This window comes from Gigantopelta aegis, chromosome 13 (assembly GCF_016097555.1).
Source record: "Gigantopelta aegis isolate Gae_Host chromosome 13, Gae_host_genome, whole genome shotgun sequence".
Taxonomy (NCBI): domain Eukaryota; kingdom Metazoa; phylum Mollusca; class Gastropoda; order Neomphalida; family Peltospiridae; genus Gigantopelta; species Gigantopelta aegis.
The window spans coordinates 11,811,940-11,829,333 of NC_054711.1; positions in this window are offsets into that span (position 1 = coordinate 11,811,940).

Below are 17,394 nucleotides of genomic sequence, written 5' to 3' on the forward strand. Positions count from 1 at the left end.
TCCGTCCCATGCTCATATACAAATGCTTTTTTGTAAATAATTTCGGTTTAGTTTGATGTAAGAAGAAAAGTAAAAGTGGTTTGGAAATAACTAAAACCGACAATTTGTGTGTGCAATTAAAAACATAATCTGTTTGGAAATAAATAAAACTGTAATACATACCATAGTAAAAACATTATGCTTACAGCTTTATGGCCACCCTTTCTTTTTATGGACTGGTGTAGTCTTGCTTTATTGTAATTCTGTGTGGCATTTGGACAATGGACAAACTAAAACCATACCTGAGACCACTCCTCTGCTTAGCTTAGGTACTTGTGCTTTCACCTGTCAGGTGTAATCAATATCAACCTGGGTGTTATAGTCTGTTTCAAATTACATATGTTTGGCAATAAAATTGTAAATACATCTCATTTTCTATCTATAACAGATCATTTATTGTCATTTTGTGTACCGGTTGTTTGAATACAGGTCCTGATAATACTGACACATTTTTATGGTTTTTATTCCAGAAATTTTAATTATGGCGTGAATATGCCGTAAAATAGGGCGTTATAATGCAGTAATAGTGAGTTATAACGCCGTAAGAGGGCATTATAACACTGTAATACGGCGTTATAGTGCCCTATTACGCCGTACTAAAAGTAGTGATTTATTTGTTTTGGCGGAAATCAGCCCTCATATTCTCGATTTTGCGGGAACTCACATTGCAAAAAGTGACCTCACGCATATACTAGTAATCGACATTTCCGCTTTCGTACTTAATGTATACTTCATGTGGCGTTTTCCAAATTGCCTCGTGGTTAACAATTAAAGGATGTCGAACAAAATAACTTCATTATTTGCTGTAAAAGAACAGACAGGTACCGATAATGAAAAATCGCGCACCGAACATTCCCAAAGGAATATCCCGCGGTGTAGAATCTAAAAGTCTAGCACAGTACAAAAATGGCGAAAGGAGGATTTAGTTAAAACAAATGCCACTTTGTGGCTACAGTTTGAAGAAAACACCAAAGGCGAGGTTACACTTATGATGTGCTCGTTCTGCAAAATAATTAAAAAAGAAATACAGTATAGGGGAGACCGGGGTTGGTTATCACATGGGTTGGTTGTCACAATGGCCTTATCTCTTCCATTAAACGGCGTAAGCGTACTGGACTAAGACAGGTATGTGGCTTGAAATGTTTATATTCCACCATATTTAAATTACGAAGAATTCACGGCATTTTTCTGAGATTTCAAAAGTTGACATATTTTTAGTACAGTGTTAAACAGATATGAAAGTCTGCTTCTTATGGTGTACACTTATAAGCAATAGACTAGTACACTGGTCTGACGGACAGTAATTATTGTGAATGGGTCGTGAGGGGGCAGGTTGTTACACGGTGTCGGGGGTTGGTTGTCACATACAATAACACATGACAACCAACCCCGGTAACGCAAAAGCATGGTGAATTGCAATTTACATACCTGCAAGTACAACAAGGGTCTGTATGGTGTCATGACCTACTTTCCCGTGATCACGTGACCGTGCTAGGAGACAATGGCCTTGGTGAGGTGTGTGACCGTGGTAGAAGACAATGGCCTTGGTGCAGACAATGGCCTTGGAAAGGTATGTGATCATGGTAAGAAACAATAGCCTTGGTGCAGGTGTGCGACCTTGTTAGGAGACAATGCCCTTGGTGCAGACAATGGCCTTGGAAAGGTATGCGATTATGGTAAGCGACAATGGCCTTGGTGCAGATGTGCGACCTTGCTAGGAGACAATGGCCATGGTGTAAGTGTACGACCTTGGTAGGAAACAATAGCCTTAGTGCAGGAGTGCGACCATGTTAGGAGACAATGGCCTTGGAAAGGTATGCGATTATGGTAAGATACAATGGCCTTGGTGCAGGTGTGCGATCTTGGTAGGAGACAATGGCCATGGTGTAAGTGGGCGACCTTGGTAGGAAACAATAGCCTTGGAAAGGTATGCGATCATGGTAACGGACAATGGCCTTGGTGCAGGTGTGCGATCATGGTGTATTCAATCAATTCAATTCAGTTTATTGCATATTACCAAACAAACTGGTGTCAGCAAACAAATAAAATCAAAGAAACATACAACATCTATAACAACAACAACAATTACTAATAATAATAGCAATATTAATGTACAGGCCAGGTGTAAGTCTGACCTTGGTGTTGGTTTTGGCTTCATTGTATAACGTCTATTGTGTTGTTGTTGTTGTTTTTTGTATTCACAGTGGACATACACGTGGATGTTTTTTCACAGTGAATTATTCTAGTTGACTTGACACCAAAAATAAAATAATAGCCGATAAAAAATCTCTCGTGGGGAAGGACTGTAACTGCCATACAGAATGAATGGTATCATATGCAAATTATGAAAGGAACATACTCTGGTATGGTTTGGTTTAAAGTGAGACTTTAATGTCGCCAGACAAAATGCGTGTGTGATGATTTTCATTCATTTGTATTTCTTTAATACATTGTCGACGTTTTCTTTGTTGCCGTCATTCAGCCATTCATTCCTTCGTTTAATAATAGAAGGGTACAAAGGATGCACGATCAATAGCTTTCTATTCAATCTGTAAACCTTTATTGATAGCCATGTTACAACTGTCGGACCTCATCCAAAGGCATTTTATTACGCCTCTCAGTGTTTATGAAACCAGGTGAACTGCAAAAGAAATACCAACGCGTGCCCGTCTTAAGCAGCAGAGTAAATCTTTTATGGTGTGCACACTGACCGTCAAAGTTTGTTTCTGTTTAGCGACATCACTAGAGGACATTGATTTATTAATCATCGGTTAATGGATAAAAAACATAATTCTGACAGTTTTAGAGAGGAAACCCGCAACAATTTCCCATGAGTAGCAAGGATCTTTTATATACACAATCTCATAGACAGGATAACACATACCAGCATAACATCTTTTATATACACAATCTCATAGACAGGATAACACATACCAGCATAACATCTTTTATATACACAATCTCATAGACAGGATAACACATATCATGGCCTTTGGTATACCAGGGCTGGTCCAGTGTGGTCCTGGGTGGGGACTTTATAAATCAGATGAGAGGGCAAGTTCATTTTGTGTTTGGTACTTTTGCGTGACAGGCACAAATTCAAATGTTAAAATAACACGGGAAAGTTGCAGGACAAAGGCAGGCTTCTCTGCGAACAGCGACAGCTGACATATGACGTAAAACTGAGTGCACTACCTTCCACGTGTACTGGAGTCGTTGAGACCCTACTGCACTTGTCCACCAACTGTTGCAGCAGACTGGAAGCCTTTTTAATTTCTATTTTGTAAATTTCATGTCAATTCCAAGCTGGAGATCACATGCACGTGTGTTTGGCACATCTGGCGGAAATAGATAGCTCGCGGTTTCTCGTGTAATGCATCTAAACTCTCTCTAGTATATAGTGGTGTGCTAGATGGTTTGTATTACCAAAACAAATCCCACAGACGACAATAGTAACATATGCGGCTAAAACTCCTACCTGCAGCGTATCAATCGACGTAAACGCCACGTATATAAATACTACCAACCCCACCATTAAAGTGAATTAGAAAAAAATTGGGGGGCAATCTGCTCATTTATGAGATAACGGGTAGCGTATATGACTACCTAGTTCCGCACAAAATTTTAGTACTTGTTTCAGGTACCCCATACATGTTTCAAGCACAAGGCTACTTGACACAGTGCTACTAGATGAAATATAATTGCATACATTTTTTTTGCCCAGATGAAACATTGTTTTTTAATACCGAACACACTCACATTTATCACCAATCACAGGACGTGCGGTGTTAAGGCGGCAGTATCTGGAATAGTTTTATTATTTAAGCATATAGAACAGAAAATCCAATTACGTTTGGTGCATATATGACGCCGCACTCCGCATTAGTTTCACTACGCTGGCTTATCCAGCTCAAAAACAAAGCCAGTATTTCGAAAGTGGGACACTTTTGACGGGCTCCTACCGATCTCGGTTTTCATTGGCTTATCACAAGTGTGGAATTCCCCAGCGAGAGATCACGTGAGATTTCGCAATTTTTGAACAAATTTAACTCTCTTGACTGAGGGGTCGTCTCATATCTCCAAAGCATGTTTATATCCATAGAGGTATGGTACAACGCCTTTCCAGGGGTCGGTGGGTGGGGGATTTGCCTTGAAATGTTGACAGTGGCCAGCTGTTAGCATACGCGTTACATGTAAGCGGGTGTTACTAATTACGTAACGCTTTAGGGGTAGAAGAAGAGGGTACTGTGTTCGATTTACGTAACATTTTTCAAGACTATATGTTATTTTTATTCATTACTTAGACCTAAAAAAGTATTTTTTGGAAATGCGCGGTCAGTCTAGGATCGATTCCCATCGGCGGGTATATGATAGTTCTGAAACTTGGTTTAAGTATTCTCAAGGGCAGTCTTCACAAACTAATAGACAAAAGTCTATCATCATTGTAGATTTTGATTGGATAATTCTGAAACAGTCTTCACAAAATAATAGATATTTTTTAAATTTACAAACTTTAAAGTTAAAAGTTTGTTTTGTTTAACGACACCAGTAGAGCACATTGATTTATTAATCATCGGCTATTGGATGTCAGACATTTGGTAATTTTGACATATTATATAGTCTCAGAGAGAAAACCCGGGAATCCTAGTACCAAAACACGATAACAGTGACTATTCGATCAAAACTCTTTAAGAGGTGGTTATACCTTTTTAAATTGCTGTTTAAAATTTGTAATGGTGGGACGTTGGCCAGATGTAAAGCGCTTGCCTCATGCACGGTTGATTTAGGATCAATCCTCATTCAGGGTTTCTGCCAGAGGGTAAAATGGGTATGGCGCCATACCCAGAATTTTAGGCAGATTTCTTTTTTACTCATCATTAATATATGATTTTCTTAACCCTAACCTTAAACGTAACCCATTATAAAAGATCCCTTGCTACTAACAGAAACGCCGGCCTTGGTGGTGCAATGGTTAAGCCATCCGACTTTAGGCTGGTAGGTACTGTGGGTTCCATCTAATCGCATACTGGGTAATAGAATCTTTCGCCTAATTGCAATATTTGTTGAAACACAGAACAATTACCTATAAATTGTATGCAAAACGAGCTGTTTAACTGAATAGAGTGTCTGATCAAAATCCGCGTGTTTAAAATAAATTACGTAAGCGCTGTAATCACAAACTGCTAATCTATAGTCTTAGAAAGGAAACCTGCTACATTTTTCCATTAGTAGCAATGAATCTTTTATATGCACCACCCCACAGATAGCACATACCACAACCTTTGATATACCAGTCGTAGTGCACTGGCTGGAACAAGAAAATAGCAACAGATACAAAAATGCGACGCTCATTGCGTTTATTACCATCCTGTCTAGCGTCAAAGTTTTTGAAATTATAATTTTGAATCTGTTGCTGTTTTAACAATATTTGTCTATGGGGCTACAATTTTCACCGAAGGTGTTAGTATCTATACTGCTATATTAATGGGTGTGAAATATCAAATATACAGTCCCCAGACATCTTAAATAATTCCATATTCAGTAGGCCTATCGTTATTTTGTTATTATTTTTTTTTTGTTATTTTCATTTTTATTATAATTATTTTTTATTATTATATTTTTTTTACTATAAATGAACAATGGGAGTGAATAATGATCACAATACTTTATTCACGCAATCGTATGGTGACTTTGTTTCAAGTAAAGTAACGATAAATAATTATTACAATGCATAATTATTACCATGTCATTCAGTAAACGGATACCCCCGCATCGTATGTTATCTCCTTGTGATAACTGGCCAACTGTATTGTTGTTGGGTAGCAGGTTTAAATTCAGATCAGAGAAAGCAAAACCTACAAAAGCCAGCCTGGTCCACCACAAGAACGCACTAAATATTCATTAAGTGGATTAGTTTTCATATAAGTTTACTAATCAAAATATGCCTTGGGACAATCTGAATTTCAGTAACGGAACATGTATTTGTGCATCACACATGCCGAATTATAGTCATAAATTGAATTAAAAGAAAACAAAATACCAGTAATTTAACAGCATCACAAATGTTATATATAATTCACTATATTGCTCAAAATAAAAAGAAAAATCTATAAACAAAATTGCGCAGTTCCAGGGGCGTAGGCTAGGGGGGTTCGGGGGGTTCGGACGAAACACAAAAGCAAATGGTCCGCTTTCAGAACTAAAACATACAGGTTTATACATATGGAGTTTCTGGTGGTGCAAAAACAAAATAGAAAAAGGTCCACTTGGTTCATATTCGAACCCCCCCCCCCCCCCCATCCCCCCCCACCCCACCCCAGGTCCAAACCACTCTACGCCCCTGGAACAAATAGCTATGTTGGTGGCTTTTTTGCAACAAAGTTTCAGTGCATTACAGTAAACATGCAACAAACGTGGCCTTTGCCGATGTTCCGAAGATAATGCTGCTGATAAAATTAAACAACAGATGGAAAGAAAATTGCTAAACGGATGACAAATACCACGACGCAGTTACACGTGGCGCATGTGCCATATTTGCACTAGATCTTTATTATTACAAACACTTTTATAACTGTCTTGTATATTCCTACAATACCGCAACATTTCATACACAAATAGTTATGCTTGATAAGCTAGTCGTAAATAATTTCATAAAGATAAAGTAACGCATTAGGAATCATGAAGGGTTTTTTTTCCCCTGACAAAAACACCGCAGAATTAAGTGAAGAAATGGCTTTAATAAATCACTAATTGGATATAAACATACCTCCTAGAAATGGTTTTTGCTTTTTCTTTTGTTCAATTATCTTTAATACTATATAACATCTATGATACTGTTCCATTACTGCCTTTTTCATTTAGAGCTTCTCTTCTTTTAATTTCGATTTCTGAATGTAATTGGGCATGTTTCGTGTACACATTTATTAGAAAGTCCAGCCGTCACTTACCAGACTCATAATATGTTGGTTCAGAGCATAAACCTTATAATAAAAGCATATTTACTAATGTTCATATATGTATCAAACAAACTCATAGTTTTGATTAATAAAGTATAATTTAAATTACTTTGTGGATTATTTGTAAATGTGATAACGAGAGTTTGATTGCACGTGAAGTATTATTTGTGTAATTTCTTGCATTACTACTTCTTTCCCAATCTAATTAAAATTAGCTACACTATTACATGTGGATCTAACAGCAGCCCGTTGGAGCTCATGTCTAGTTGACCTTTCATTCGACCAATCAAAACCTTACTTGCAAAATCATGCCAGCGATTTGAAAAAAAATGTGAACACATTCAGGATTATGCCGCGGGTATACGGAATGGTTCGGGTGAATTACGAAGTATGCCGGAAACTAATTTCAATATAAATTTTGTATATAAAATTCGTTTTAAGATGAAAAAAAACAACGTGATGGTATAGCCATAAAATCTGTTTATATTAGTATAGAATCCAGAGTTTATTACCGAACTTTTTCCACTGTTTTTTCAATGTTGAAATAGACCAACAAGTTCGCCTATTGCATAAATAGTCTCGCCCGATATTTTTAGAATTTGTATGCTCCCGAATAACGCTATAGAAGGCGAAGTGTAATTGGTCGATATTTAAATTATTATTTATAGTGAAATGTCACCTGAACATGGGAGTCCACGCAATGCTGTTAGATCTACTGGTAGACCAGTAGAGCTAATTTACTCAGATTGACTTTTTTCCATTCATTTTCTTTGGCTGTTTAAATGAGGTTTAAATATACAGTTATGTAATATCAGTCGCCATGAATTTGTATGTGTATAGAAGACGGCCTCGTAAGATGTCAAACTTGTGCCCGATTCTTTTGTTCTTTGTACAATAAAATATGTTTCCAATCAATAAACTGTATTCATCGGTCTACAGGCTGGTAGGTACTGGGTTCGGATGCCACTCGAGGCATGGGATTTGTAATCCAGATACTGACTCCAAATCCTGAGTGAGTGCTCCGCAAGGCTCAATGGGTAGGTGTAAACCACTTGTACCGACCAGTGATCCATAACTGGTTCAACAAAGGCCATGGTTTGTGCTATCCTGCCTGTGGGAAGCGCAAATAAAAGATCTCTTGCTGCCTTAGTAAAAGAGTAGCATATGTGGCGACAGCGGGTTTCCTCTAAAAACCAGTGTCAGAATGACAATATGTTTGACGTCCAATAGCTGATGATAAAATAAAAAGATCAATGTGCTTTAGTGGCGTCGTTAAATAAAACATTTAAAAAATTATTATTTAATACTGAACTATCTATCTATCAGAAAGATTCTGTAATGCATTCTCAGCTGATCCAAAATTTAGGAATGGCAAGAGAGATAAAAAAAAAAAGAGACCAGCAATCGTCGAACAGCATCACAAATGTTATAAATAATTCACTATATTGCTATATTACAATAAACATACAACAAAGGTGGCCTTTGCCAGTGTTCCGAAGATATTGCACTTGATAATTATACACCAAATGGAAAGGAAATTGCTACATGGATGACAAATACCACGACGCAGTTACACGTGGCGCATGTGACATATTTACACTAGATTTTTTATTATTACAAACTTTTATACATCTGGATTTTTTATATCCCTACAATACCGCAACATTTCATACACAAATAGTTATGCTTGATAAGCTAGTGGTAAATAATTTCATAAAGATAAATTAACGCATTAAGAATCATGAAGCAGGGGTTTTTTTTTCCATGACAAAAACACCGCAGAATTAAGTGAAGAAATGGTTTTAATGAATCACTAATTGGATATAAACATACCTCCTAGACATTGTTTTTGCTTTTTCTTTTGTTCAATTATCTTTGATACAATATAACATCTATGATACTGTTCGATTGCTGCCTTTTTCATTTAGAGCTTCTTTTCTTTTGGGCATGTTTCGTGTACACATTTATTAGAAAGTCCAGCCGTCACTTACCAGACTCATAATATGGAAGTTCAGAGCATAAACCGTATAATAAATCTTAGTTTTTTTACTTATGTTCATATATGTATCAAACAAAGTCACCGTTTTGATTAATAAAGTATAATTTAAATTACTTTGTGGATTATTTGTAAATGTGATAACGAGAGTATGACGGCACGTGAAGTATTATTTGTGTAATCTCTTGCATTACTACTCCTTTCCAGTCATTTTCTTCTCGTTTGTTTCATATTCTTTTGTGTATAATATATTTTCTTCCTCTGGTTATCTTTGGCTGTTTAAATGAGGTTTAAATATACAGTTATGTAATATCAGTCGCCATGAATGTTGTATGTGTATAGAAGAGGGCGTCGTAAGTTGTCAAACTTGTGTCCGATTCTTTTGTTGTTTGTACAATAAAATATGTTTCCAATCAATACACTTTATTCAGTACTACCGGCCTCGGTGGCGTCGAGGTTAGGCAATCGGTATACAGGCTGGTAGGTACTGGGTTCGGATCTCAGTCGAGATATGGAATTTTGAATCCAGATACCGACTCCAAACCCTGAGTGAGTGCTCCTCAAGGCTCAATGGGTAGGAGTAAACCATTTGCACCGACCAGCGATCCATAACTGGTTCAACAAAGGCCATAGTTTGTGCTATCCTGCCTGTGGGAAGCGCAAATAAAAGATCCCTTGCTGCCTGTCGTAAAAGAGTAGCCTTTGTGGCGACAGCTGATTTCCTCTGAAAAACAGTGTCAGAATGACCATATGTTTGACGTCCAATAGCGGATGATAAAAAAAAAAAAAATCAATGTCCTTTAGTGGCGTCGTTAAATAAGACATTTTATTATTATTATTATTCAATACTGACTATCTATCAGCAAGATCCTGTAATGGAGCTTTAAAGGGACAGACCCTAGTTTCAACCCGTGAAAATTAACTCTAAGTTTAGTTAATCTATAAACCTGTAACACATTTGGATAAAGTTACAACTGAGAGAAACAAGAGTCTCTGACTTTGAAATGGTGAAATACCCCCTAAAAATAGACTAAAACTCGACTCCATAACTGTTACTTCTCAGACGCACTTGCGGTTTTAAAAATATGATAAATGCATTTTGTGATATTAAAAACACCAGGATAACCAAAAACACTTCGAATGTACGGAAATGGATAATCTAAACAATAAAATCTAAGTAAAGTATGATTTCAGTTATCAAAAACAGCTCTAATAGTAAAAAATATGCCTTAGTGTTTAAAAGCTAGGGTATGTCCCTTTAAAAATATTTATTTTGGTCTTGGGAAGCAAGTCTTCCTTCGTCTTTCGACAATTGTCTAATACAGGATACAATCGACCAAGTATGAATGGGTTTGATTGCACAGATTTTCAAGACAACAGTCATTTTTGAAATGTCAGCGAAACAATCGGTAAACGTTCCATATGTTAATTAAAATAACGCCTGTCTCACACACAGACACACACGCAGCTTGCAAACATTTATTTCAGCACAGACGTGTTTCGAGTAAGTTAATTTTTTTATGAATCTTTCAGTAACAGCTAACATAGCAAACTACCTTTAACATATACAGAAGATGACATTGCAAATACCTGTAGTATATGCAACAGATGACATCGCAATACTTTTTATATGAAATCTGGGCAACTGTTGGCATCTCGCAATAATTTCTTGTCGTAGTACATAATGGTTGTACAATATATAATATAATATAATATAATATAACACACACACACACACACACACACACACACACACACCTCTCTCTCTCTCTCTCTCTCTCTGTGTGTGTGTGTGTATGTGTGTGTGTGTTTATTTATTTAAGGATTGTCTGTTATTTATTTTATGTTCAATGAGGTATGAAAAAACAATTATCTGCAAACTCTGTTTTGTTCATACCCAGATGGACGCAAAAGAAATAACAGACAATACTTATAATTAAATTTAAATCATACTTGCTAATAATAACACTAAAACTTCATACCTTATTTTGACATATTTTTGTTCCATAAACAATATAAGACAACTTGCCCATATAAAATAACATTATCAGATATGACGTCCCCTGACGACGTAATTTTTACATTCATCGAGAAATGAACCAACTCAGTTGCTACGGCTGGACCAATGGGACGACGTTATGTTGTAATGAATGTGACAGACATTTATATATATACTCTTTAAAAAAGTAGGGGAACCTAAAACATTAATGTTAATATCAACTATAAGACCAAACATAAATTTTGACCACAGACATCCTAGTAATCGGGTATGTTTATCAACACACCGAAACACATTCCATAGTTTGCACGTACATCACGCACTTGCCCTGTACACGTGCGGGGGGTGTCATTCTCGATATATATATATATATATATATATATATATATATATATATATATATATATATATATATATATATATATATATTCAAACCTCTTTTATGCGGTCACACAAGGGAGTAGATACAAATGGCCGCTTAAGTCAGGTGGCCGCTGATTACAGGTTGCCACATATAGTCTTTAAAACATTTGTTGTTTCTTGTTTTACCGTCTGTACTGCTAATTAACGGATGCGTGTTTCACAGTTGACTATAAATCAACTTTTGACCGAAAAAAAGAGTATTAAATTAACCGTTCTCAACAATTTTGTTTTCTTTTTTCTATTTAACTATTTAATTGCTACTTCATGCAGTGTATTGTCAAAGTAAGTAAATCTACATATGTCAGGCGTAGCCTGCTCAGAGACAGTTAGATGCATTCCAGAGTCATAATTTCTTAATTGATACACAGTCGAGATGTCGGGACTGAATGAGTACTAGTATTCCTGAAGGTTTGAAGATCAGTTATTTGCTGCACCTTATCGCTGTTGTTGAAATATCTCTTTGATATAACCGTAAAACTTTACACGCTACACATATCGATCGGTTGCGCGACTCTTGTTATTTGTTTAGTTTTAGAATACAAATTTTAATATTTAAGATATCTCTTTAATTCTTTCTCTGTATCCATTTATTTATGCTACAGCCGGCCATTTCAAAATGTGTTTGGTGACACCGGTTAGTGGCATTGTTTATGAGAATGAATGTTTTAATACTATTAATTAAGATGTCTCTTTATTTATTTTATAATAATAATTGTGTGCCGCCGCCTGGCCCTCTAAACATTGTTTGGGGGCTGGGCGACGATATGTAATTTATTATTTTTTTTAAAGTTTGTGTATATATATATATATATATATATATATATATATATATATATATATGTTATGTGGTGTCGTATGCTAGTGTGTGTATGTGTATTGTTCGTTTTTGTGTGTGATGGGTTTTTTTTTTTGGGGGGGGGGGTTTGGGGGGTTTTTTTGGGGGGGGGCTTATCTGGCAGTAAATTGTATGTTATAAATATTTATGTCTTTTTTAATTTGGTTATAGTATTTTAAAATTAATTTTGATAGGTTACAGGCATGCTGTCTCATTTATTTTTCAATAACTTTTATCCATATTTTAATCATATATTAGATTTTTTAATAAAACAACTAATGTAATTCAGCAGGGCAGGTGTCTGGTCTGTGCTTGCGGTAGTACCCTGGTTAATACTATCTTGTGTTCTATCGCGGGTTTTATAGATTAAAGTGGTGGCAGCGTCTTTTGGACGACCTAATCTTGATGTTTTAGGGGTCGACCGAGGGGCTGCCTCGGGTCTTTCTTTGTGTGTCGGCGGGGTGCGTTTCGCTCTTCACGGTGGGCTGGACATGCAAAACCTTCCAACGTTTCATCTTCTAAATAACTAGTCCCACGTTGGAATCTTAACTTAGGCGTCACTCTTCTAGTGACGCAAATATGTTAACCTCTTTAATAATCTTTCAATATTTAATTGCCATGATTGGATCGAGCTGCGGTTGGACACAATAGGGGGGGGGGGGGGGGATGCCGGAGGATAGGGGTTCTTTGAGGCCATAGGGCATAGGCGGTTTGGCCGTAGGATTTTGTGTAGGTTCTGGCCTCCCCTCTCCTCCGGCCTCCATTGGGTCACACCAATGTTCGAAATATGACTGGTAATTTCTATTTATTAAAATCTATTATCAACTTTTCTGTGGGCTGGGGCCAACCCTCCTACCCTTCCTCCTGACCAAAGTGGATATTAACTATTTTATAATTATTAATTTATAATTTATTTAGAACACTCCATCTAAAATTGCGTCAAATTACTTTATTTATTACTTCGTTTATTTGTTCTAAGGACGCAGTCAAAATTTATTAACCTCCCCTTTATATATTTTTTTTTTGGAGGGGGAGGGGGGTGGGGGGCTGTAAGTTTCAAAATTTCTATCGGAAGCCAGACTCAGGATAGACATGTAGGAAAACATAAAATACCTAGTCAAGTCAAGTAAACATTTACTGTGGCCGCTTAATACAGGTATTTTAGCAATTTGGGATCCGATTTAGGTGGCCGCTGGCCGCATTAGACAGGTAACCGTTTATTGCAGGTGCATTTATATTATAAATCGTTTGGGATGGGGAAGGTGGCCACTTGAGACAGGTGATCGTTGATTACAGGTGGCCACTAGGACAGGTTTGACTATGTGCATATATATACTGACGGAAAACCCCCAAACGGAAGTTCAGTTTTGGTAATATAACTGTTTTATCAGCATACGAAATGTAGAAACATTTGACACATAGCTACCTTATAGTACTCTCCAAAGAATCTTTGCTTAAAATTGGGTCAACCATGAGCACGCGCGAAGCTGCATGCTTTTTACCGATTTTTCAAGAAAGCGGTCTTCCTGGCCACTGCCACGTGCTATGGACCAAATCGAAGCTTTGAACAGTACACATCGAGTGCACAACATTTCATTTCAACACAACTGAAAAGCAAAATGCTGAGAATGTTACAAGTTGATAGGCTATTGCTCTAATTATGCAGAGGCAATCGAAACGCCCAGCAATTTGTGGTGCATGAGTCAACGATAACTCGTTTAGTTGGGCGTCTCAGAGCCACGGGAAGATTAGATGACCGTCCCAGGAGCGGCCGTCCGCGCGTTACGTTGCTATGTGAAGGTAGAGACATACGTCTCGCATACCTTCGTAATCGATTTCAGGTGGCTACGAAGACGACAAGTCAGGATGTAGGCACTCATGGTCGCCCAGTATGTCCATGATCGGTTGCGGGAGTTCAACTTAAAAGGCTACGACGTCCCTACGTTGGTCCGCAACTTACACCCAGGCGACGTCAACGTCGATTGCAATGGCTGCATGTACATGCACCAAATCAGGTGTTTGTCTTAACTTCCTCAACCAAAACAATGTCCCAGTGCTCGATTGGACACCCTACAGTCCTGATTTGAATTCGATCGAGCATTTGTGGGACGGGCTCGACAGGAGGGTCAGGAACCGCGGCAACATCGTAAACAACGTCGCTCAGTTCACTCAGGCCATTCTTCATTAGTGGAATAACATCGTACAAAGGATAAATTGATTGGGTCAATGGTAAGGAGAGTTAGAACAGCGACTGCAGCCCGGGGTGGGCAAACACGCTATTGATTTGGACCAGGAAATGGTGTAGGGTACCCATATTTCAACGTTTATTCAGTAATGAGACATAACCTAAAAATCCAAACAATGAAATAATCATCAATAAAACATTTGAAATATTTACCACCAAAAAACCCCATTTGCGTTTGTTTTTTCCGTCAATATATATATATATATATATATATATATATATATATATATATGGTCAAACATGAAACTGACGTCACAACCTTGAGGTGGGATTTTGAGTTCGGGAACCGGCCTCGATGGCGTCGTGGTTAAGCCATTGAACATAAGGCTGATAGGTACAGGGTTCGCAGCCCGGTACCGGTTCCAACCCAGAGCGAGTTTTGACGACTCGATGGGTAGGTGTAAGGCCACTATACCCTCTTCTCTCTCACTTACCACTAACAATTACAATTAACCCACTGTCCTGGACAGACTGCCCAGATAGCTTATTTCAACTTATTTTCGTGCTTATATCCAATTAAGGTTCAAACACGCTGTCCTGGGCATACACCTCCGTTATCTGAGCTGTCTGTCCAAGACAATGGGTTAGTTGTTAATTGATTAGTGGTTAGTGAGAGAGAAGAAGGTGTAGTGACCTCTGGGTTGGACCCGGTGGTGGGCTGGGAACCCTGTACCTACCAGCCTGTAGTCCGATAGCTTAACCACTGTGCCACCGAGGCCGTTGGTCCTTGTTCATACCTGGTTGTGACAAAATGGTGTCAGAAGTGGGATAGACTCAGTTAATTCTGCTTGTATATTCTTGACAGATCTGACAGCCTTGGAAGACAGGAAGGAAATGTTTTATTTAACGACGCTCTCAACACATTTTATTTACGGTTATATGGCGTCAGACATATGGTTAAGGACCATACAGATATTGAAAGAGGAAACCCGCTATCGCCTTGGATACCATTTGCATGGGACATTATTTAAAATAATTTGTTTTAGCTCAACGGTGGTGACGTTTTGGTTGTGTGAGGTAGTGAGCAGAACTGGGATTCGAACCCCAGACGTTCACGTACTGCTCACTCATCTTGGTTACCATGGTTACCACGCCTCTCTATGAGTTAGATTATGTTGTGTAGACTGTCCCAGAGAATCTGTGTCTCGAGTTTCAGATATGTTCAACCAAAACTATACAACTGTTATTTTGTGTAGACTGTCTCAGAGAATCCCTGTCTCGAGTTTCAGATATGTTCAACCAAAACTACACAACTGTTATTTTGTGTAGACTGTCTCAGAGAATCCCTGTCTCGAGTTTCAAATATGTTCAACCAAAACTATACAACTCTGTTATTTTGTGTAGACTGTCTCAGATAATCCCTGTCTCGAGTTTCAGATATGTTCCACCAAAACTATACAACTGTTATTTTGTGCAGACTCTGTCTCAGAGAATCCCCGTCTCGAATTTAGATATGTTCAACTAAAACTATACAACTGTGTTATTTTGTGTAGACTGTCTCAGAGAATCTCCGTCTCGAGTTTCAGATATGTTCAACCAAAACTATACAACTCTGTTATTTTGTGTAGACTGTCCCAGAGAATCTGTGTCTCGAGTTTCAGATATGTTCAACCAAAACTATACAACTGTTATTTTGTGCAGACTCTGTCTCAGAGAATCCCCGTCTCGAGTTTAGATATGTTCAACTAAAACTATACAACTGTGTTATTTTGTGTAGACTGTCTCAGAGAATCTCCGTCTCGAGTTTCAGATATGTTTAACCAAAACTATACAACTCTGTTATTTTGTGCAGACTGTCCTAGAGAATCTGTCAACTTCAAAAATACTCCATCAAAACGCTAGGAGAAAATACATGTTAAACGTTTCATTGTCAAATGTAACTTTAGATCTTTTAACATTCCATACAAACTCAAACGGTTATAAATATCCCTTACTAGTTTTGGGATAATGTCAAAACAAAAAATTCAAGTAGGTAGTTTCATAAATATTCAATCAAAACGGAAGAAGACATAAAAAAGGAGTTGACGAATAACGGACGGACACCAGAAAACTGTTAAAGAAAGGCTCAGCCGAGGAAATCCTGGTAGAATGAAAAGTAATGTGCTATCTGCATCTCATATTACCAGTATCTTTAAGGTAATTAATACAAAATCTATTAGTTTCGGGCTTGGTCAGTGTAATGTATATACACGTGTACGGTTTAACTACAACTGCATTTTTTATTTGTGGGGCGGGGCGTAGGCCAGTGGTAAAGTGTTCGCTTAGTGTGTGGTCGGTCTAGGATCGATCCCCGTCAGTGGACCCATTGGGCTATTTCTCGTTCCAGCCAAGCTCCACAATTGGTGTGACAAAGGCCCTGGTATGTACTATCTTATATGTGGGATGGTGCATCCCTTGCTGCTAATCGCACTTAGTGCCGACAGCGGGTTTCCTCTCTCAATACCTGGGTGATCATTAACTATTAGGTCTGACGCCACATAACCGTAAATAAAATGTGTTTAGTGCATCACTAAATAAAACATTTTGTTTCCTTTCCATTCTTTATTTCTAACATAAAATCCAGGGAACGCGTTTTGATGTACACGTATCATGTACGTTTCTAAATCTGCGAAATATTCCTTACAAAATTTGACGAGTACTGACTTTGTTATTGTTATATTTGCGGAATTCAACTCAGTATGAATAATGTCGTTGCATTTTTGTTGAAGCGTTTTGTCACAAGTGTGTGGTTGTTTACGTTACAATTAGAAGTTTATATATATACATTGTACACATGTATATATATATATAATTCCGCAAATATAACAAAGACAAGATCAGTACTTGTCAAATTTTGGGAGGGATATCTTGCAGATTGTATATATATATATATATATATATATATATATATATATATAAACG